Source organism: Loxodonta africana, chromosome 5 (assembly GCF_030014295.1).
Source record: "Loxodonta africana isolate mLoxAfr1 chromosome 5, mLoxAfr1.hap2, whole genome shotgun sequence".
Classification (NCBI taxonomy): Eukaryota; Metazoa; Chordata; class Mammalia; order Proboscidea; family Elephantidae; genus Loxodonta; species Loxodonta africana.
Genome location: NC_087346.1, coordinates 45430555 through 45455463, shown reverse-complemented (window position 1 = coordinate 45455463; position 24909 = coordinate 45430555). Strand labels below are relative to the sequence as shown.

The window sequence follows — 24909 nt, the reverse complement described above, 5'->3', positions numbered from 1 at the left end:
CATTATTCCCATCTACTAAATGAGTGATTTACTGAAGACGGTAATGGTAGCAAGTGGCAGAGACTGGATTTGAATTCAGGCATTCTGTCTTCAGAGCCCTTGCTTTGATCATCACACTCTGCAGCCTGTTGAGGAAGTAAAACACTTTGAGCAGTGCCTGTCACATTGTAGCTTGATATAAATTTTAACGCTGCATCTTATTATTATGTGCATTTAAATTTTTCTGTTGGACCCACCCTACTTACGCGAGGGGTATCCTAAAATTCAGGGAAGACTGTCGTGTACAGGATTTGAATGATTTTGGAGGCAGAATCCATGTAATACACCAAAATATTTCATGTGCTGTGTGGGTCATTGGGATGCAGGCAGAGGCACATGCTTCCTGGCCAAAATAAAGTGGAGGGCAAGCAGGAAAATGCTTCTTGAAGCCAGCTAGCTGTGTGGAACCTGTCTGATTGATAGTTGTCAACAGTCAGTGCAGTGTTGTATTTTGCTGGAAGTTAGCAGAAAAGAATGCAGTCTAGAGCTGGGACTAGAGGGATCTGCAGAACTCAGGAACCGATTACTAGGATGTTTTAAGGTAAAAATTGTTTCTGCCAGAGCCTGGTATAGTAGGAGGACAATGAGTAAGAGCAGGGGGGGAGTAGGAGAGTTATATTTGTGAGTTACTTTGCTGTTCCTGTTTTTCAATAATACATTTGTCCTTTTATATTTGTATATATATATTTTTATAAAGCCAAATTTATTTCATTTAAATGACTATGCTTTATTCTGAGATTTTGTTCTTCCTACATTTTGGATGCTAAAACTTTTTACACAGCCTAAGTAAAAGGTTACCTTCTGTGTTACATGTTTCACAAACTTGAATCAGTTCTTGGTGAATTCTCCATAAAAGCTTTGTAGCAGTTAAGTTTTAATTTATTTCAGATCAATGCTAACATGGACTTTATTTCAAACACCAAAGAATATATTTTCAATCAACACAGTGGTTATATCATCTTTTATTAAAACTAATTATAGTGGTACCTATGGAGTACTGAATTAAAAAGGGTAATGCCAGTTCTGTGATATCATTATTGTTAGAGGAGTAGCCTGTTGTCACATATGTGAGCACTAGCAGTGCAGTGGCAAAACAAAGAATACTGAGGCTCCAGGCTTTCCCGGGTCAGTGGTACCATAGGTGGCTGCCAGTCTCTTTGTACATTTTGGTCTATTTACCTTTGGGAATCATACCATACAGCTTTCAGTATTTATATACATTTAAGCTGAGAAGAAATATGCATCAGAGGAAAGCATGTGTTAGTGGACTTCATGTGTCAGAAACAACTCCATATTTCATAAATTATTTTTGTACCATTAGCTACCTTTGAAAAAGGATAATTTAATGTAAATGTGCAAACTGGAACATACTTTTAGAAAACCTTACAGAGATCTATGTAAATTGTAGTGTGCCCTCCCATAAATCAAACCAACGAATCTCCATTCCCTCGAAGTGTTAGAAACAAAAAAAAGAGTAGCTAGTCCTTACTTTTTCATGTCTGTTTCAGAGAAAATAGAAGGATAATGATCATTGGCATTTCAGGTGCAAAAGTTGAGTTTCATGTCCATCACTGTGATACTGTGATTTGTTATAATTTTGTCCTTTCCTATTAAGCTGTCCTTGCTAATATTAACTTGATATCCATTTCATTTCAGCACTTATATTAAACTTCAAAATAATTCCTGGTAGTATCCCAAGAGCAACTTAACTTTCCTCCCAATTATGCAGCATGTAGCTGTGTTAGTGACAATTAAAACAATAAGCGAAGGCTTAGGAGACAAGGGGATGCCTTGCAGTGCACATGCAGAGGCTGGGCATCTGGCCAAGATACTCAATGTAGTTATCACTGCTTAGTTCTTCTTGGTTTTCTTCAGATGGCAAGACCGCATATGATGGCAAGACCACATAGGCTTACCTAATTTCATGGCCATCTTAAAGTAAATCCAAGAACCAGGGATGAGATTTTTGAAGCCATGACAGAATGGTCAGATGTCTATTGGTTTGGGACTGCAAGCCTATTGTTTTCCTTGCAGATTTCACATATGTCTCTGAAGAGGGCTTATCCAAAGTTGATTTTCGGATTTTAGCCAGTTTTGTAGCTGTAAAATGCGGGGCTTGAATTAAAGTAGCTACTCCCCCCAAAGATGCCATTGCTCTTATACTCCTCATGGAGGCACTGAGAGAAGAAATCTACAAAAGCCTTGGTTGCAGAGTAGCTAGTCAGCAGTGGAAGTGGGTACATGCCACTTGGCAGAAGAGATGTTCAGAATTACCCCTTCGGATCTTTCTTCCATGCCAGGAAGCACTCATCATGTCATCTTACAAATAGAAACAACATTAATATTTACCAGTTTCTTGATGGTATTGTCCAAGTCAGGAATATACAAAAAGTATTCAGCATACTCATATGACATTCCTATGTTGTTCACTAAAATACCAACTTCAAGACCTGCCAAGCCTATTTTAATTCTATCATAAATATCTTCTGATCCAAAGTCAATGGCAATGGTCCTTGTTTCCACTTTGAATTTTTCTCCTATTTCATTAGAAATCTGGTTCAGTTGACCCCGTGATGTGCTGATAAGGACAATTTTCATTCCACGCTTTGCTAACTCTTCTGCATATGACTTTCCAATACAATCAGTGCTACCTGAGACAAATGCTCATTCACCAAGCCCCAGTCTGATCCAAGTCTGGTTACCCAGCCCCCAGACCTGAAAGGTCATGAAGAGAGAGAGTACAAGATGTGCAGGGCCGGTTAGGCCACCGTGCCCACACCCACCTGGTACAGGAAGCCAGCAGCAGGGACAGGCTCTCCATGGCTTTTAAGTAGGCCTCACTACTTATGTGAATGAAAAAAACAAAAACTAATGAATGAATACAGGAGGGGCCTGTCCTTTTATATATTTTTAAAAATTTCCAAATAGAAATACTATTGGGTTAAATGAAAATAAATAAATAAATTGAATCCAAGGTATTTGTGAAAAAGAAACAAAGCATGTTGAGAAGGATCATTCAGGTGAAATTTGACTATTAAAAAAATTTGGAAATGATTCCACAACGTCTTTTTTGGTTTTCCTCCCTTCTGCCTTGTTTCCCTTTTGCCTTACTTTGCAGATATGTAATTAAGGTGAACTTTTTGTAACTAACTTATCTGCATGATGATCTTTCCCTTATGCTGAGTTTCCTCAGGACTTAAGTTACTTACATTAGATAAACATATTTTTTAGTTGTTCTTAAAATGCTTATATTTTTCACTAATATTATAAAGAGTTTTTTTTTTTTTTGTCTTTCAGTAAAACAAAGCTCAAAAGCTACTGGCAACAATATCAGCGCGGTGTGGTGGGTGGTGCTAGCCCTTATTTGGGAATCAGGAAATTTAATTTTTGACCTCTGTACTACATCCGTATTCTTACGTGGCCCTGGGACAATCACTTCACCAAGAGAAGATTGCAATTCCTTCATCTGTAAAACGAGGGGCTCAAATTAAAATATCATCTTCCGGTTTTCTTTTAGTGAAATTATTCTACTTCAGGTATAACATGCATTGAGGGCAGATATTATATCTTCTGCCTTTTTTAAATCTCCTATAGAATGAGACATGACAATTGTTTGAATAATCAGTCATTAGTTGAATTAAAGGATAATCCTATTTGGAAAACTTCAAGTAAAATATGCTAAAACCTTTAGATATATTTCATGCTTGCTATTCTAGCAATTTGTAAACCACTCACTTTATAGATTTTACAGGTTAAGTACTTCTGAGAAAGATTATAAGCTTAACACGTAATGGTACATGTGGGGTAAAAATCAGAATTATTTTGCAAACCAATTTTCATCCTGGTCATATTTCTTTGTTCTCTCTTACCATTTGTCTTAAGCTGGGTTCTCTAGAGAGGCAGAACCAGTGAAGCATCTATGTATATATATAGAGAGAGAGATTTCTATCAAGGGAAATGGCTCACGAGGTTGTACAGGCTGGGAAGTCCCAAGTCTGCAGGTCAGGCTAGAGGCTTCTTCTGACTCATATAGCTACAGGTCCTGGTGAAGCCAAGATCCAGACCACAGAGGCTGACAAATTCCAAGATCGGCAGACAAGTTGCTAGCTCAAGTTCCAAGAACTGGAGGTCAGATGAAAAGGAGCTAGCTACAGAATCCAGAGCTAGCAAAAGCCCACAAGCCTTGCCAGAAAGTCCACCTCTATTGGATGCAGGCCACTTCCCCATGGAAACTCCCTTTCAACTGATTGGCTCCTCACAGCAGATCCCATCACGGAGGCGATAATATTATGTCAGACGTCATCATGGAAGTGTTTACATCATTATAAAACTGCCAAACTACATCATTACTGCTCAAACCACTGAGAATCATGGCCCAGCCAAGTTGACACACAACCTTAACAATCACACCATTTAAAGGAACAAGGATCTTCAAACAAAAATTTACAAAATACTGCACAACACTTGAGACTGTGTTGGCATCTCCTGTCTGGAGGGGGGATGGGAGGATAGAGAGAGTTGGAAGCTGGCAAAATTGTCATGAGAGACTGGAAGGGCTGACTCATTAGGGAGAGAGCAAGTGGGAGTACGGAGTAAGGTGTATATAAACATATATGTGACAGTTTGACTTGATTTGTAAACGTTCACTTGAAGCTCAATAAAAGTTAATTAAAAAAAATACTACACAAGAAGAAATAAACGGGCAAATTTCATATATTCAAGTCAGATTTCCTTTGAACTTCTTGTTCTGTGCAAAATTTCCAAACACAAAAGACAAAGAAGTTAGGTCATGGTTTTTGGTTTAAAAAAAAAAAAAAAAAGGCTTGTATCACAATAAAATTCTTCAAAAGCCTTGTCATTCTAATATTCAAACTGGAAAATCACGAGTTCTTAAACCTCAATTCAGCATTATTCTTTTTGCCCAGCCCTAATTATGATTTAAGGAGCCCCTAAAAAAAAAAAAAAAAAATTTTTTTTTTTTTTTTTTTTTAATGGCATAATGGTTAAGCATTCTGCTGCTATTTGAACACACTAATGGCTCCGTGGGAGAAAAGTCCAGGTGACCTGCTCTCATAAAGATTGTTAGGTTGTTGTTAGGTGTTGTAGGATGGTCCTGCGTTATCCTCAAAATCATTGCTATTTTTGAGCCCATAATGTGTGTCAATTCCTCTCATTGAGGGTCTTCCTCTTTTTCACTGACTCTCTTATTTTACCATGCGTGATGTCCTTCTCATGCTTGGTAAAGTAGAGGATCAGAAGTTGATCCTTCCTGATAACATGTCCAGAGTGAGACGAACTCTTGCCATCCTTGTTTCTAAGGAGCATTCTGGTTGCACTTCTTCCAAGACAGATTTGTTTGTTCTGGCAATCCATGGTATATTCTTCACCAACATCATATTTCAAATGTGCCAATTCTTCAATCTTTTTTTCATTCATATGAGGTGATTGAAAATACCATGGCTTGGGTCAGGCACGCCTTAGTCCTCAAAGTGATATCATTGCTTTTTAACACTTTGAATAGTTCTTTTGCAGCAGATTTGCCCAGTGCAAACCATTGTTTGATTTCTTGACTGCTGCTTCCATAGGTGTTGATTGTGGATTGAAGTAAAATAAAATCTTTGACAACTTCAATATTTTCTCCATTTATCATGATCTTGCTTATTGGTCCAATTGTGAGTCTTTTTATTTTCTTTATGTTGAGGTGCAATCCATACTGAAGGCTGTAGTCCTCTATCTTCAGCAGTAAGTACTCCAAGCCTTCTTCAGGTTCACCAAGCAAGGTTGTATCATCTGCATAACACAGGTTGTTAATAAGTCTTCCTCCAATCCTGATGCCAAGTTCTTCTTCATATAGTCCAGCTTCTTGGACTACTTGATTAGCATACAAATTAAATAAGTATGGTAAAAGTATACAACTCTGGCACACACCTTTTTACTTTTAAACCATGCAGTGTCCCATTTTTTTCTGTTCAAAAGACTGTCTCTTGGTTTGTGCACAGGTTCCACATGAGCACAATTAAGTGCTCATTCATGTTGATGTTATTCATAATATGTTATGACGCACACAGTCAAATACCTTTGCATAGTCAATAAAACATAGGTAAATATTTTTCTGGTATTCTTTGCTTTCAGCCAAGATCTGTCCAACATTAGCAATGACTTCCTGAATCCAGCTTGAATTTCTGGCAATTCTCTATGGACTGTTGTGACTCTTTTTGAATTATCTACTGTAAAATTTTACTTGATTGTGTTGTTAATGATGCCATTTCATGATTTCTGCATTCAGTTGGATTACCTTTCTTTGGAATAAGCATGTAGTGGTCTTGCAAATTTCTTGGCATCGGCTAGTGAGTGGTTCCAGCATTGCCTCTATTGTTAAAACATCTCAATGGTATTATGCCAATTTCTTGAGATTTGTTTTTCACCAATGTCTTGAAATAAATTGTACTACTCATAGAACAAGGATTCAAAAAACTTTTACTTCAAAAGTGATATTTTGACAAAAAAAAATGATTCTGCTTCAAACTTCGAGAAATGACTTTATATATAATGTAAAATTAAGACAAACTTCTTTATCAAATGTTTAACAATATTTGTAAAAGTCAAACTCTCAGCAAAATGGGAATAGAAGGAAAATTCCTCAACATAATAAAGGGCATCTATGCAAATCATCCTAAATGGAGAGAGCCTGAAAGCATTCCCCTTGAGATCGGGAACCAGACAAGGATGCCCTTTATCACCACTCTTATTCAACATTGTGCTAGAGGTCCTAGCCAGAGCAATTAGGCTAGACAAAGAAATAAAGGGCATCCGGATTGGCAAGGAAGGAGTAAAATTATCTCTATTTGCACATGACATGATCTTATACACAGAAAACTCTAAGGAATCCTCAAGAAAACTACTGAAATTAATAGAAGAGTTCAGCAGAATATCAGGATACAAGATAAACATACAAAAATCAGTTGGATTCCTCTAACACCAACAAAAAGAACATAGAAGAGAAAACCACCAAATCGATACTTTTTAGAGTAGCCCCCAAGAAGATAAAATATTTAGAAATAAATCTTACCAGATATGTAAAAGACTTATACAAAGAAAACTACAAAACGCTTCTGCAAGAAACCAAAAGAGGCTTACATAAATGGAAAAGCATACTGTGCTCATGGATAGGAAGACTTAAAATTATAAAAATGTCTATTCTACCAAAAGTGAACTAGAGATTTAATGCTATTCTGATCCAAATTCCAACAATATTTTTTAATGAGATGGAGAAACAAATCACCAACTTCATATGGAAGGGAAAGAGGCCCCGGATAAGTAAAGTATTACCAAAAAAGAAGAACAAAGTGGGAGGCCTCACTCTTCCTGATTTGGAAACTATTATACTGCCAGAGTAGTCGAAACAGCCTAGTACTGGTACAACAACAGATACATAGACCAATGGAACAAAATTGAGAATCCAGACATAAATCCATCCACATACGAGCAGTTGATATTTGACAAAGGCACCAAAGCAGTTAAATGGGGAAAAGACAGCCTTTTTAACAAATGGTGCTGGCATAACTGGATATCCATCTGCAAAAAAATGAAGCAAGGCCCATACCTCATACCATGCACAAAAACAAACTCAAAATGGATCAAAGACCTAAATATAAAATGTAAAACGATAAAGATCATGGAAGAAGAAATAGGGACAATGTTAGGAGCCCTAATACATGGCATAAACAGTATACAAAACATTACTAACAATGCAGAAGAAAAAACTAGATAACAGGAAGCTTCTAAAAACCAAACACCTATGCTCATCCAAAGAGTTCACCAAAAGAGCAAAGAGATTACTTACAGACTGGCAAAAACTTTTTAGCTATGACATTTCCGATCAGTGCCCGGTCTCTAAAATCTACATGATACTGCAAAAGCTCAACTACAAAAAGACAAAAAAAAAAAAAGTTGAAAAATGGGCAAAAGATGTGAACAGACACTTCACTAACGAAGACATTCAGGTAGCTAACATTAATTCATTAGCCATTAGAGAAATGCAAATCAAAACTACGAGATTACATCTCACCCCAACGAGGCTGGCATTAATCCAAAAAACACAAAATAATAAATGTTGGAGAGGTTGTACAAAGACTGGAACACTTCTACAGTGCTGGTGGGAATGTAAAATGGTACAACCACTTCGGAAATCAATTTGGCATTTCCTTCAAAAGCTAGAAATAGAACTACCATCTGATCCAGCAATCCCACTTCTTGGAATATATCCTAGAGATATAAGAGCCTTTACACAAACAGGTATGTGCACGCTCATGTTCATTGCAGCACTGTTTACAATAACAAAAAGTTGGAAGCAACCAAGATGCCCATCAATGGATGAATGGATAAATAAATTATCGTATATTCACACCATGGAATACTATGCCTCAGTAAAGAACAATGATGAATCCATGAAATATTTCATAACATGGAGGAATCTGGAAGGCATTATGCTAAGTGAAATCAGTCAGTTGCAAAAGGACAAATATTGTATGAAACCACTGTTACCAGAACTAGAGAAATAGTTAAACAGAGAAGTAAATATTCTTCGATGGTTACAAGAGTTGGGAAGAAGGGAAGGAGAGGGGTATTCGCTAACTGGATAGTAGATAAGAACTATTTGAGGTGAAGGGAAAGACAACACACAATACAGGAGAGGTCAGCACAACAGTACTAAACCAAAAGCAAAAACTTTTCCTGAATAAACTGAATGTTTCAAAGGACAGAGTAGCAGGGACAGGGGTCTGGGAACCATGGTTTCTGGGGACATTTGGGTCAATCCGCATGATAAAATGTATTAAGAAAACATTCTGCATCCCACTATGGTGAGTTGTGTCTGAGGTCTTAAATGTTAGCAAGTGGCCATCTAAGATGTATCAACTGGTCTCAACCCATCTGGAGCAAAGGAGAGTGAAGAACACCAAAGACACAAGGTAATTACAAGCCCAAGAGATAGGAAAAAAAAAAAAAAAACATTGCTGTCAAGTCAATTCTGACTCGTAGCGACCCTATCAGACAGAGCAGAACTGCCCCATAGGGTTTCCAAAGAATGCCTGGTGGATTCGAACTGCTGACCTTTTGGTTAGCAGCCATAGCTCTTAACCACTATGCCACCAGGGTTTCCAAAAGATAGAAAGGGCAACATAAACCAGAGACTACATCAGCCTGAGACCAGAAGAACTAGACTGTGCCTGGCTACAACCAATGACTGCCCTGACAGGGAACACAGCAGAGAATCCCTTAGGCAGGGGTACAGTGGGATGCAGACCTCAAATTCTCATAAAAAGACCAGACTAAATGGTCTGACTGAGACTAGAAGGACCCTGGAGGTCATGGTCCCCAGACCTTTCGTTAGCCAAAGACAGGAACCATTCCCAAAGCCAACTCTTCAGACAGGGACTGGAGTGGACTATGGAATAGAAAATGATACTGGTGAGAAGTTAGCTTCTTGGCTTGAGTAGACACGTGAGACTATGTGGGCAGCTCCTGTCTGGAGGGGAGATGAGAAGGCAGAGGGGGACAGAGGGGGTCTGAACGGCCACGGAAATACAGGGTGCAGAGAAGGAGTGTGCTATCTCATTTGAGGGGGAGCAACTAGGAGTATATAGCAAGGTGTATACAAATTTTTGTATGAGAGACCGACTTGATCTGTGAACTTTCATTTAAAGAACAGTAATAAGTAAAAAAAAAAAAGAAGAAGAGTTATGAAAGAGCAGGCAGAAGGCATTACTTCCCATAGATCATGGAAATAGTATCATGAATGTTCCAAATGTTTCGGCTAAAAATGGCTTTCAGAATTCAAATTCAGTATGAATAGCTTCATTTCTCTTTCTTTTTCTCTTCCTTGTTAGATGTCTCTTCATCTCTAGTTCACTCTACTAGTTAAACAAATTCAACAGGACTGTCGTTGCCAGGTTTCCTTTCCTTGCAAGTGGCAGAAACCCTACTCAAAATGGCTGAAGCAAAAAGGCAACATAATTGGATTACATACTGAAAGGGAAAATGAATGGCTGAAACAAGCAGCTCAAATGATTTCATTAGGACCTGATCTTTATCTTTCAAGTCAAATTCTTTTTATGTGGTAAATATTCTAAGGCTCTAAGTGATGACTCCTGGAGGTTCCAGATTTATGTCACCATACTGCTCATGCTTTCAGTGAGAAGAAAGATTTTTCCCTTCTCAATATTTCTGTACAAAATTTGTGGAAGTGGATCTCAATGACTCAGGTTTGTTACAAGACTGTCCTCGCATCAATCACTCTGTAATACATGATTCAGCTCTACCTAAAGCACATAGATTGAGGGTGGGGTTAAGTAGATTTTCCATGGACAACCCTAGGGCTGTCACCACAAATAAGGGAAATGGATGTTGGCAGTTAAAATCCACAAGTGTTCACTAAAAGGCTCTTTATACTGACTGTGCAGTGGACTTGATATAAAACTTTAAAACAAACCACATTCTACACTTATGTTTTTGGAATCATGTGTCTTATAATTTCCACATTTGATCTCTTTTTAAATGTCCATTGCCCTGTCTTACAGTTGTTGGTGAGCCTAGCTTTCTATATTATGGGGACTTTGAAGGCAGTAACTATGCCTTCGTTGGGACTCAATACATATTCAATAACTCCCAAAATAATGGCTTTTAAAAATAAATTTCTATGGTATTGTGAAAATAGAGATAAAAGAACAATATGATGCTCCAATCAGCCAATTTCCACCTGCTTAAAGCAACATGCTATTTGGGTCATTTTCTACATTTTGAAAGATTGCTTTAAAATAAATGATAAAAATAGCAGTGGCCATGCTACCTCTCCCTGGAATATTCTAGATCAACATTGCGGATGGTATAATGAATGTTTTGGAGAAATAAACCAATAATAGAGACAAGTGTCTAGAAAGATCGAGTCTATGAATAGAGGCCTCCAAGTATCTCTCACTTTGTCATGCTGTTGGGGCTAGTGCATTCCTGTGATGCTGGAAGCTATGCCACCAGTATTCAAATACCAGCAGGGTCACCCATGATGGAAAAGTTTCAGCTGAGCTGAATTTAGAGACCGTCTGAAGAATAGATTTGACACACTGAACACTAATGATCAAAGAGCAGATGAGTTGCAGAATGACATCAAGTACGTCACGGACATCATATGAGAATAAAGCAAAAAGTCATTAAAAAGACAGGAAAGAGAAAAGACTAAAACAAATGTCAGAAGAGACTCTGAAACTTGCTCTTAAATGTAGGTAACTAAAGTGAAGGTAAGAAACAAAGATTTCCTGTTAAATGTACAGTAACTAAAGTGAATGGAAGAAATGATGAAGAGAGCTAAACAGAAGACTCGAAAGGGTGGCTCGAGAAGACAAACAAAGTATTGTAATGACATGTACAAAGACCTGGAGTTAGATCACCAGAAGGGAAGAACACACTCAGCATTTCTCAAGCTGAAAGAACTAAAGAAAAAATTCCATCCACAAGTTCCAATATTGAAGAATTCTAAGGCGAAAATACTGAATGACCCAGGAAACATCCAAAGAAGATGGAAGGAATACACAGAGTCACTGTACCAAAAATAATTGGTCAACGTTCAATCATATGATCAAGAACTGATGGTACTGAAGGGAGAAGTCCATGCTGCACTGAAGACATTGACAAGAAACAAGGCTTCAGGAATTGACGGAATACCAATTGAGATGTTTCAACAAACAGATGCACCATTGGAAGTGCTCACTCATCTATGCCAAGAAATTGGGAAGACAGCTACCTGACCAAATGACTGGAAGAGATCCATATTTATGTCTATTCCAAATAAAAGTGATCCAACTGAATGGAGAAATTATCGAACAATATCATTAACATCACACACAAGAAAAATTTTGCTGAAGATCATTCAAAAGCAGTATATAGACAGGGAACTGCCAGAAATTCAAGCTGCATTCAGAAGAGGATGTGGATCAAGGGATATCATTGCTGATGTCAGATGGATCCTGGCTGAAAGCAGAGAATACCAGAAAGACATTTACCTGTGTTTTATTGACTACGCAAAGGCATTTGACTGTGTAGATCATTATAAATTATGGATAACATTGCAAAGAATAGGAATTTCAGAACACTTAATTGTGCTCATGAGGAACCTGTATATAGATCAAAAGGCAGTCATTCAAACAGAACAAGGGGATGCTGCGTGGTTTAAAGCCAGGAAAGGTGTGTCTCAGGGCTGCATCCTTTCACCATACTTACTCAATCTGTATGCTGAGCAAATAATCCAAGAAAATGGACTGTATGAAGAAGAATGGGCATCAGTGTTGGAGGAAGACTCATTAACAACCTGTGTTGTGCAGATGACACAAACTTACTTGCTGAAAGTGAAGAGAACTTGAAGCACTTACTGATGAAGATCAAAGATCACAGCCTTCAGTATGGATTACACCTCAATATAAAGAAAACAAAAATCCTTACAATTGAACCAATGAGCAACATCACAATAAATGGAGAAAAGGTTGAAGTTGCTAAGGATTTTATCTTACTTAGATCAACACCCAAGGAAGCAGCAGTCAAGAAATCAAATGATGCATTGTAGTGGGCAAATCTGCTGCAAAAGACCTCTTCAAAGTGTTCAAAACAAAAATGTTGCTTTGAGGACTAAAGTGTGCTTGACCCAAACCATGGTTTTTTCAATCGCTTCATACGCATGCAAAAGCTGGAGAACGGTAAGGAAGACCTAGGAAGAATTGACGCCTTTTAGTTGTGGTGTTGGGGAAGAATATTGAATATACCACGGACTGCCAAATGAACAAATATAATTGTCTTGGAAGAAGTACAGCCAGAATGCAACTGAGAAGTGAGGATGACAAGACTTTGTCTCACATGCTTTGGACACATTATCAGGAAGAACGAGTCCCTGGAGAAGGGCGTCATGCTTGGTAAAGTGGGGGGGGGTCAGTGAAAAAGAGGAAGACCCTCAATGAGATGGACTGACACAGTGGCTGCAACAGTGGGCTCAAGCATAACAATGATCATGGGTATGGCACATAACTGGATAGTGTTTTGTTCTGTTGTATGTAGGGTCGCTATGAATCGGAACTGACTCGACAGCACCAAACAACAACAACAGCATGAACAGAGGGTGTCTTTTTATTTGCAATTATAAGTAAATTAATAATGCCCATCACTTGCTCCCGTTTTCTGGTCTTGCTTCACAGAACTCATGAGCTACCTTGCCTTTACATGAAAACCTAATCGCTGCATCTTGTTTAGGTCTGCTCCTTCTACAACTTACCTTGATACTAAGAGTGAGGCTATGCAGTCTTTTTATAGGTAATTATCTCATTTAAGTTTATCACATGCATAAATTCTCCCATCTTCTACCTTGTGCAGCCTAGGACTGCTTAACTGGTAATTTTATCTTGTCATACGAGATTGTGTTTAACTAAAGGGAAAAAATAAACAAACAACAGAAATGAAACACTGAAGCAAATCCTAAAAATATTCTGCGTGCTTATAACTTCACTTATTTATTTAAAATGTTTATTGAGAGCCTACTGTGCATATGCCCTGGGGATATGAGCAGAAATATGATATAGTCACTGTGCTCTAGGGTCACAAACCTGCACTGAAGCAAGATACAAGTATAGTGCTACATTGTGGGTCCTTTTTATAGCCCCGTTCCAGATCCTGAGCAGTAAATGATAAATCGTTCTAGTAGGCATCAGGAATTGGTTAAACTATCTGAAGGAAGCGGTAGCTTTGTATTTATTTATTTTCTTAATTGCGCTTTATGTGGAAATTTACAGAGCAAATTAGTTTCTCAGTAAACAATTAACACACAGATTGTTTTGTGATGTTGGTTGCCAACCCCACAATGTGTCAACACTCTCCCCTTTTTGACCTTGGTTTCCTCATCTCCATTTGTCCAGCTTTCCTGTCGCCTCTTTCTCATTCTGACGCCTGCACTGGCGTGCCATTTAGTCTGGTAGACACGGTTGGACTGAGTGTGTTATTATTTGTTTCATAGACCTCTGTAATCTTTGGCTGAAGGGTGAACCTCAGAAGTGATTTCAGTACTGAGTTAAAAGGGCGTCTGAGGGTCGTATTCTCAGGGTTTCTCCAGCTTCTGTCAGACCAGTAAGTCTGTTTTTTTTTTTTGTGAATTTGAATTTTGTTACACATTTTTCTCTCGCTCTGTCCAGGACCCTCTATTGTGAACTCTGTCAGAGTAGTCGGTGATGGTAGCTGGGCACCATCCAGTTGTGCTAGACTCAGTCTGCTGGAGGCTGTGGTAGCTGTAGTCCTCTAGGCCTTTGGACTAATCTTTCCCTTGTGTCTATAGTTTTCTTCATTCTCAGAAGGAGTTGCCTTTATGACAGTGAGAAGGAAGACAGAAATAAAGAGCTTGGCAAAATGTGATCATCACTCATTTCAACTGAATGATGACAGAAAATTAATCCCAACAAGAAAATTAAAGAATTGATTTTTGGCATATATTTTTGTAGTTTATCATAACCTGGATCATATCCCTCCTTTCCTCCCCACCAGCAATTTATCAAAGATCAAAAGAAAGAGAAGGACCACTCTAGATCTCAATAGTTGAGGGATGCTTAACTCTTCTGTAGCTCTCACCCTTTCCCGACTTTGTTCCATTGTAGAAGTGGCACGTTTTCTATCAGTATGTCTCAGGAAAGGGGATTACAGGCAAATAAGGTGAAATATTCACTTTACTGGTCTTAAACCAAAACCAAGCCAAACCCAGTGCCATCAAGTCGATTCCAACTCATAGCAACCTGATAGGACAGAGTAGAACTGCCCCATACAGTTTCCAAGGAGCGCCTGGCAGATTCGAACTGCCAACCCTTTGGTTAGCAGCTTTAGCACTTAACCACTAGGCCACCAGGGTTTCCTTACTGGTCTTAGCATTCTTTAATACTTCTAAGGCATAGGATAAAGGAACATTTGTACTAACTTGACTGGGAAGTGAATTTTTGTATCTTTTTTTCCAACTAGGCATTCCTTACTTATTCTTTTAGATACAGCACACCCAATTTTCCTCTGGAAATCTTTCCATTCCCCATTGGATGAGACCATCAATTAAGAATCTCCCATATTTATTCTGGCAAAAGATGGGCACCTAACATAATCTAGGCTAACCACACACAATTTCTAGAATTTTAAACTGTGAAAAAGTGATTCAGGTTCTGAAAATTGTCAAAGCTAAGTCATCTTGATGACAGTGCTTGAGGAAAAAAAAAAAAAAAAAAAAAACCTTGTTTATTGTTTTTATGTGTACCACGGAATGAAACACTGCCCGGTCCTGCACCATCCTCACAATCATCATTTTACTTGTGCCAATTGTTACATCCACTGTATCAATCCATCTCTTTGATGGTCTTCCTCTTTTCAGCTGACCCTGAACTTTACCATGCATGATGTTCTTCTCCAGGGGCTGATCCCTCCTGACAACATGTCCAAAATATGTAAGATGCAGTCTCGCCATCCTTACTTCCAAGGAGCATCCTGGCTGTACTTCTTCCAAGACAGATTTATTCATTCTTATGGCAATCCGTGGTATATCAATATTCTTCGCCAACACTGCAATTCAAAGACGTCAATTCTTCTTCAGTCTTCCTTATTCGTTGCCCATCTTTCACATGCATAGAAGGTGATTGAAAATATCATGGCTTGAGTCAGGTGCACTTTAATTTTCAAGGTGATGTCTTTGCTTTTCAACACTTTAAAGAGGTCCTTCGTAGCAGATTTGCCCAAAGCAATAATTCTTTTGATTTCTTGATTGCTGCTTCAATGGGTGTTGATTGTGGATCCAAGTAAAATGAAATCATTGACAACGTCAATCTTCTCTCCATTTATCATGATGTGGTTTATTGGTCCAGTTGTGAGGATTTTTGTATTCTTTATGTTGAGGTGTAATCCATACTGAAAGCTTTGGTCTTTGGTCTTCATCAGCAAGTACTTCAAGTCCTCTTCACTTTCAGCAAGCAAGGTTGTGTCATCTGTATAACACAGGATGTTAATGAGCCTTCCTCCAATCCTGATGCCCCATTCTTCTTCATATAGTCCAGCTTCTTGGATTATTTGCCCAGCATACAGATTGAATAGGTATGGTGAAAGGATACAACCCTGATGCACACCTTTCCTGACTTTAAACCACTCAGTATCCCCTTGTTCTGTCTGAACAACTGGCTCTTGATCTACGTACAGGTTCCACATGAGCAGATCAAGTGTTCCAGAATTCCCTTTCATCCTAATGTTATCCATAATTTGTTATAATCCACACAGTCAAATGCCTTTGCACAGTCAATAAAACACGGGTAAACCTCCTTCTGGTATTATCTGCTTTCAGCCAGGATACATTTGACAGCAGTAATCATATCCCTGGTTCTACGTCCTTTTCTGAAACTGGCCTGAATTTTTGGCAGTTCCCTGTTGATATAGTGGTGCAGCCACTTTTGAAGCATCTTCAGCAAAATTTTGCTTGGGTGTGATATTAATGATATTGTTCTATAATTTCTGGATTCAGTTGGTTCACCTTTCTTGGGAATAGGCATAAATATGGATCTCTTCCAGTCAGTTGGCCAGGTAGCTTTCTTCCAAATTTCTTGGCATAGATGAGTGAGCACCTCCAGTGCTGCACCTATTTGTTGAAACATCTCCATTGATATTCCATCAATTTCTGGAACCTTGTTTTTTGCCAATGCCTTCATTGCATCTTGGACTTCTTCCTTCAGCACCATCGGTTCCTGATCATATACTACCTCTTGAAATGGTCGATGTCAACTAATTCTTTTTTGGTATAATGACTCTGTATATTCCTTTCATTATCTTTTGATGCTTTCTGCATCATTTAATATTTTCCCCATAGAATCCGTCACTATTGCAACTCTAGGCTTGAATTTTTTCTTCAGTTCTTTCAGCTTGAGAAATGCCAAACATGTTCTTCCCTTTTGGTTTTCTATCTCCAGCTCTTTGCACATGTCATTATAATACTTTGTCTTCTCCAGCCACCCTTTGAAATCTTCTGGTCAGTTCTTTTACTTCATCATTCCTCCCTTTTGCTTTAGCTGCTTGATGTTTGAGATGTTTCTGAGTCTCCTTAGGCATCCTTCTTGGTGTTTTCTTTCTTTCCTGTCTTTTCAATGACCTCTTGCTCTGTTCTTGTATGATGTCCTTCCACAACTCGTCTGGTATTCGGTCATTAGTGTTCAATGAGTCAAATCTATTCTTGAGATGGTCTCTAAATTCAGGTGGGATGTACTCAAGGTTGTATTTTAGCTCTCATGGTATTGCTCTGATTTTCTTCAGTTTCAGCTTGAACTTGCATATGAGCGATTGATGGTCTGTTTCATACTCTGCCCCTGGCCTTTTTCTGACTGATGATATTGAGATTTTCCATTGTCTCTTTCCACAGATGTAGTCGATTTGATTCCTATGTAGCCCATCTGGCAAGGTCCATGTGTATAGTCACCATTTATGTTGGTGAAAAAAGGTATTTGCACTGAAGAAGTCATTGGTCTTGCAAAATTCTATCGTTCAGTCTCTGGCATTTTTTCTATCACCAAAGCCATATTTTCCAACTACCGATCCTTCTTCTTTGTTTCCAACTTTCACATTCCAATCACCAGTAATTACCAATGCATCCTGATTACATGTTTGATCAATTTCAGACTGCAGAAGCTGATAAAAAATCTTCAATTTCTTCATCTTTAGCCTTAGCGGTTGGTGTGAAAATTTGAATAATAGTCATATTAACTGGTCTTCCTTGTAGGCATATGGATATTATCCTATCACTCACAGCGTTGTACTTCAGGATAGATCTTGAAATGTTCATTTTGACAATGAATGCAACACTATTCCTCTTCATGTTGTCCTTCCTGGTGTGGTAGACTATATGATTGTCTGACTCAAAATGGCCAATACCAGTCCATTTTAACTCACTGTGCCTAGGATAACGACGTTTATGGATCCCATTTCATTTTTGGCAATTTCCAATTTTCCTAGATTCATACTTCGTACATTCCAGGTTCCATTTATTAAGGGATGTCTGTAGCTGTTTCTCTTCATTTTAGTCATGCCACATCAGCAAATGAAGATTCTGAAAGCTTTACTCCAGCCACATCATTAAGGTTGACTCTACTTTGAGGTGGCAGCTCTTCCCCAGTCGTCTGAGTGCCTTCCAACCTGGGGTGCTTGTCTTCCAACACTTTATCAGACAATGTTTTGCTGCTATTCGTAAGGTTTTCACTGGCTAATTGTTTTCAGACATAGACTGCCGGGTCCTTCTTCCTAGCCTGTCTTAGTCTGGAAACTCAGCTGAAACCTGTCCTCCATGGGTGACCCTGCTTGTATCTGAATACCAGTGGCATAGCTTCCAGCATCACGGCAACACACAAATCCCCACATTTTGACAAACTGATATCAGCCCCTGCTTATTAGTTCCTGGTATTAAGATGTCATGAAATACTCTTCTGCCTGTCGTTTAAGAATCTTAATACTTCAACTTCTCTGGGCTAACCCATATTATTTGTATGTAGAATTATTCAGAGATAGTTTCTGAGGACTTTTCACTCATTCTACTTATCAAGCTTTTTCTTTCTTACCTCATACTTGAAGGCTTCATTCAAGTGATGACCACTGTGAAAGCTTCTCAACTCTCATTTTCCCCACTGGAATTTATTATGCCCCAAGTCTCTGCTTTTATCATTTTAAATGTCCTCTTTCATAGCTGTTTCCACACTCAAATTATGATTACTTGAGCATAGGACTATTGCTAGATGGTGAGTTTTTTTTTTTTTTTTTCCAGCATAGTTAATGGGTCCTTATAATTTTTGTACCCTCTGTATATCTTGTTGTTGTTGTTAGTTGCAGTTGAGTTGATTCTGACTCATGGAGATCCCATGCATGGCAACTAGAACTGCAGTGTAGGGTTTTCAAGGGTGAACCAGATCTTCAGGCCAGTCTTCTGGGTAGCCTTTGGATGGGTTCATGCACTTAACCATTTGTACGGTCCAAGGACTCCATGTATCACATAGAGTTTGCATACAGTAAAAACACATATAGAGATATTCTATATCCTTTTTTTTTAAGTGAATATGTGAACTGTATGTCTCCAGTGATATGTGTCTATTTCCCCAGGCTGTTCTTTAAAACAGGTGCTCCTTGGAAACTCTATGGGGCAGTTCTACTCTGTCTTATAGGGTTGCTATAAGTCCGAATCTACTCGACAGCAACGGGTTTTTAACGGGGTTCTTTAAAACTGAAATTAGATACTAATCTGAAACAAATATATCTTATCCTTCTCCCCATTACTACCAACATTTCATTTCACATTTGCAAAGTTGTGTTGGTTATTTGAATAAACACAATTATGAAGTCTGAAAAATAAGTAAGCATTTGCTCAGGAAAGAGTGAAAAATGTTTAGAATACTTAGCTTCTAGTGTGGGTAGCTTGTTTTTTTCAGAGTTCTACAGATGTCAAAGAATAAAGGGTATAAGCTTTCAGCTGGCCTCATTCTATCTTGTGATACTTCATTTATAATTTATGCCCTGCCTACTCCCAGAATATGAATTTTGAAGTTCCTTAAAATAAAAATATATTGAATAGAACTGAATAAAGGTAGAAAATAAATCACAGTTTTAAAAACTTTGCAAAACACTTTTTTCCAATAACTTAACTTTGAACTTCTTGCACTAAGAAAAAAGAAAATGCAATGATTTATAAAGTTTTTTTTTCCTGATCGAAGAAAGTATATAGTTATTAATTAATTCTTAAAGTTTGACCTTAAATTCTTAAGAAACATTTATCACAGGACTTTTCAATAAAAAAAAAACCCAACCAAAGAACATTAAAAAAAAAATTCCTTGGCTTCTAATGATGCAATTCATACTTCAGTAACAATAAGAGTGGATGGAAAAGTACCAAAATTACAAACCTTGTTGATGCTTTCTTCATGTTCATTTTAACTTTTTTTTTTTTGGATAGTGATTAGATTTTTTTTTTAATTGTACTTTAGATGAAGGCTTATAGAGCAGATTAGTTTCTCATTAAACAATTAATACACAGATTGTTTTATGATGTTGGTTGCCAAATCCATGGCATGTCAACACTCTTCTCTTCTGGACTTGGGTTCCCCATTTCCTTTAATCCAGCTTTCCTGTCCTTTTCTACCTTCTTCACCTTGCCCCTGGGTTGGTGTGCCCATTTAGTCTCATATACATGATTGAGCTATGTGTATTGTTGTTTGTTTTATGGGTCTGCCTAATATTTGGCTGAAGGGTGAACCTCAGGAATGACTTCAGTACTGAGTTAAAAGGGTGTCTTGGGGCCATACTCTCAGGGTTTCTCCAGTCTCTGTCAGACCAATAACTCTAGTCTTTTTTTGTGTGAGGTTGAACTTTGTTCTTCATTTTTCTCCCACTCTGTCTGGGACCCTCTATTGTGATCCTTATCAGAGCAGCTGGACACCATCTAGTTGTGCTGGACTCAGCCTGATGGAGGTTGTGGTAGTTGTGGTTCATTAGTCCTTTGGACTAATCTTTCCCTTGTGTCTTTGGCTTTCTTCATTCTCCCTTGCTCCAGAAGGGATGAGACTAGTGGAGTATCTTAGGTGGCCATTCACAAGCTTTTAATATGCCAGACGCTACTCACCACAGTAGGATATAGAATATTTTCTTTATAAACTATGTTATGCCAATTGAGCGAAGATGTCCTAGATGTTCTCTGAGACCATGGTCTCCAGCCCTAAGCCCAGTAATTCGGTCCCTCAGGGAGTTTCAATATGTCTACAAGGCTTCCATGACCTTACCTTTGTCAAGTTATGCTGACTTCTCCAGTACTGTGTACTGTTTTACCCTTCACCAATGTTACCACTAATCTATTGTCTAGTTAGTGTTTTTCCCTCTCCATACCTCCCCTCCCTTGTAACCATCAAAGATTGCTTCTTTATGTGTGTAGACCTTTTCATGAGTTTTTGTAATAGTGGTCTCATACAGTATTTGTTCTTTTGTGATTGGCTTATTTCCCTCAGTACAATGCCCTCCAGATTCATCCATGTTGTGAGATGTTTCGAAGATTCATGATTATTCTTTACTGTTTCATAGTATTCCATTGTGTGTATGCACCATAGTTTGTTTATGCATTCATCTGTTTTTGCTTCATTTTTAACACTTCTGAACACATTACAGAATGAAAGTTATATATAGACAACAATATTATGTTATGTTATGCTATATTAATACTTTCACTAAACTTAAAATCAGGTCACAATATAATAGAAAAAACAATTTAAACAGTGCAATATTCCCACTTATATTCAAAATTGGTGTTCGATATATACTTATTTAATGAACGAATGAAGAGAAAATTCTGATAAGGGTAGTTGTATAGATGTTGATGTTGATATATTCAAATGTAAGAGTCTTTAAATTTTATATCCATACATTTTTTTGTAGTAGGTGCTTGGAGGAGTTCAGCCCAGATTCTTCTCACTGTGCCAGTGCACCCATCCCATAGCTTCTATTAATGCACTTCAAGGTGCTTATAGCTTCAGAGAAATGCTCTAGCCTGGAAATGCTTGGAAAATTACAATAGCAACACTCCATCCACAAGACCAATGGCTCACATATGTGGGAGTACAAGGGGCAGAAAAGTCCAGCTCCTTTTTCTCAAGATAAGACAACTCTGTTCAGCAAACTACAGTTTATACTCCACACTTGCCCCCACCCCAAATCCTTCAGGCCAAGTATAAACTTTATGTACACACATCATTCATTGCTCAGCCCATTTTTTATCCTGATTCTCTCAATCCATCATAGTTTCCCCCCCCACCCCAAGGGCACTCGCTAATAAATTATGTAACCTGAACCCTTACTCAGGCTCTGCTTCTAGAGAAACTGATCTGTAACATGTTAACTTCTATGCTACTATTGTATATTTTTATGTTGGAAATCCTACTGAAAGCACAAAGTTCAAATGTCAGAGCTTACGGTCACCATATTTTTGCAGCATAGGTGGCCCCATAGCAAGCAATTCTGTCAGGCCTGGTATCAGGTATATAAGAGGTATCATGTAATGGTATCTTCTGAGAAAGAATCAAAGGTACTTTTGAGAAGTCATCAAAAATCCTATCTAAGTGTACATTCTCACAATCTTCTATATCAAGTGTTTTTTACATGTAAAAAAGTGTTGAAATGGCAAATGTTTTGTCATATATATATATATATATATGCATACTTATCACAATTAAAAGAATGCAAATTGGGTCCTTTAATTTAGAAGTATGTTTTAAAAGAATCTGCACACTCTGAGTAAATGCAAACAGTTTTCCAAACCCTTAACTTGTGCTCATTCTAGCTAAATGCCACATGCATAGCAAGATGGGAACTATTTAATCAACAATATCTTTTCCTCTAGATTTGGTAAAATAACAGGTTCATGGGTATTTAGAAAAATGGTCTTAGCTTAGGTAGTCGTCTTCTTTCCCTCTGTAATAACAGTGCCTCTAGAAGAACTCTACATACAAAACTACTTTTTCAAGTCCCATTTCAAATGCACTAAATTTTCTGACTAAAATACTGGTTTTCCTTTGTTTCTAATAAATCTGTTTACATTTGTGGGTATTGCTTTGTTTCACTCTCACAAATTGGAGGCATTTTTCTCTGTCTAGCTAAAAAAAAAAAACAAAAAAAAAAACCACTCTCCTCCTTCCTTGTTCAACCTTGTTATTCTGTGCATTCTGCTGTTAGTGCGCTGCAGGGATTTGTCTGACTCCACACACAGAACTAAACCATTGCTTAGTCATCTGTACTCCCTTCTTGGGCTGTGCCTGGCATTTGCTTTTCAAACCTGTACACTAGTTAGCAACTTGCTTTAGGCGCCTTTGTTTTTGGAGTGGATCCCACCTTAGAAGCACAGTCACCAAGCCAGTAACAACATTGATCTTCTCTCGTCCTGTTGACCACTGCATTTAGATTGACCAGTAGTCTTGAGGCCAATGTTAGTCACCCTAATCATGGCAACTTCCCAGTCCCTTAGATCTCAGTAATCCCTTTCTGCATACTGGGAAGGACTATTTACTCTGCCCTCAGATGAGCACTTTTTGGAAGACTATGTAATTTTATGTAACTGGGAGGAGGCTGAGAGGTGCAAGCAGCTTGCCATCAACTGCTAAACTAAAGGTTAGTGGTTTGAACCCACTCAGCAGTTCTGCAGAAGAAAGGCTAGTGAACTGCTTCCACAAAGATTATAGGGAAGAAAACTGGTATGGAGCAGTTGTACTGTAACACGTGGCGGTGCCATGAGTTGGGGGCTGACTCAACACCAACTAACAACAACAACATGTACCTAGCAGTAATAATAAACACATTTTTCCACAGCTTGTTCTTCCTCTGATTTCCCAAAATTGAGCAAAAAGGGAGAGAAAAAAAGTAAACCTGAGGCTCATATTTAAATTTCTGATGAACTACCAGAAAAGTCTTTTTTAATATTTATTCATCTAATGATTATTATAGGATCCATCACTAGGATAGGCACAGGGATACAAGGATATACTTGAAAATATTCTTACTTTCTAAGAGTTTAGTTCAAACGGGAACAGTCAGATTACATAATACTTATAAAATAATGTCTAATGGCTTTAGGAACAGGAAGGTCTATAGGTACATAGAGAAGGGAGTGTTCCACCTGTTGGTGGGCAACTAGGGGATAGCTTCAGATAGAATGACATGAATTGAACCTTGAAGACAAGAATATTTTTACCAAACAGATCAAAGAATGGCAATAAGAAGTTCAAAGTAGGGATAGAGATTTTCATAGGCACAGAAGAACAATGGAACATGGCTAAAACGAATATAAACTAGGAGACTGTAATAGATGGAAATGTAATATGATTTGGGGAGGATAATTCAGCAAGATGAAAATGGAAAAGTAAGTGAACTTGAAATTATCTTAAATAACTTACTAATGACTTGAACATATTTTTATAGATGAGTGGTAGGCAACTTTTATGCAGTGGGCAAAGTCAGAAAATATAAAAACATTTATGGGTCACATTTTTTGTTGTTGCTATGGGCCGTCTAGTCAGTTTCGACTCATAGCAACTCTATGAACAATGGAACAAAACACTGCCTGGTCCTGTGCCATCCTCACAATCTTTGCTATGTTCAAGCCCATTGTTGTAGCCATTGTATTTCATTGAGGGTCTTCCTACTTTTCACTGACCCTCTGCTTTACAGAACACAATGTCCTTCTCCAGAGATTGGTCCCTCCTGATAACACGTCCAAAGGACATAAGAAGTCTTGCCATGCACGCTTCTGAAGAGCATTCTGGCTATACTTCTTCCAAGGCACATTTGTTCGTTCTTCTGGAAATCCACGGTAATACTTAATATTCATTGCCAATGCCGTAATTCAAGAGCATCCATCCTTCTTTGATCCTCCTTATTCATTGTGCAGCTTTTGCATGCATATGAGGCGATTGAAAATATCATGGCGTGGGTTAGACATATCTTAGTCCTCAAAGTGAAACCTTTGCTTTTTAACACTTTAAAGAGGTCTCTTGCAGAAGATTAGCCCAATGCAATACCTCATTTGACTTCTCATCTGCTGCTTCCATGGGTGTTGATTGTGGATCCAAGTAAAATGAAATCCTTGACAGCTTCAATCTTTTCTCCATTTTTCATGATGTTACTTATTGGTCCAGTTGTGAGAATTTTTGTTTTCTTTATGTTGAGGTGTAATCCATACTGAAGGCTGTAGTCCTTGATCTTCATCAGTAAGTGTTTCAAGTCCTCTTCACTTTCAGCAAGCAAGATGGTGGCATCTGCATAATGCAG

General features: G+C 38.1%; 1 pseudogene; it reads right to left on the bottom strand.

Annotated features, from left to right (window-relative positions):
* Positions 1-1114: 1114 nt before the first annotated feature.
* LOC100665033 (very-long-chain 3-oxoacyl-CoA reductase-like) overlaps positions 1115-24909 on the bottom strand; it is a 79370-nt pseudogene continuing 55575 nt past the window's right edge.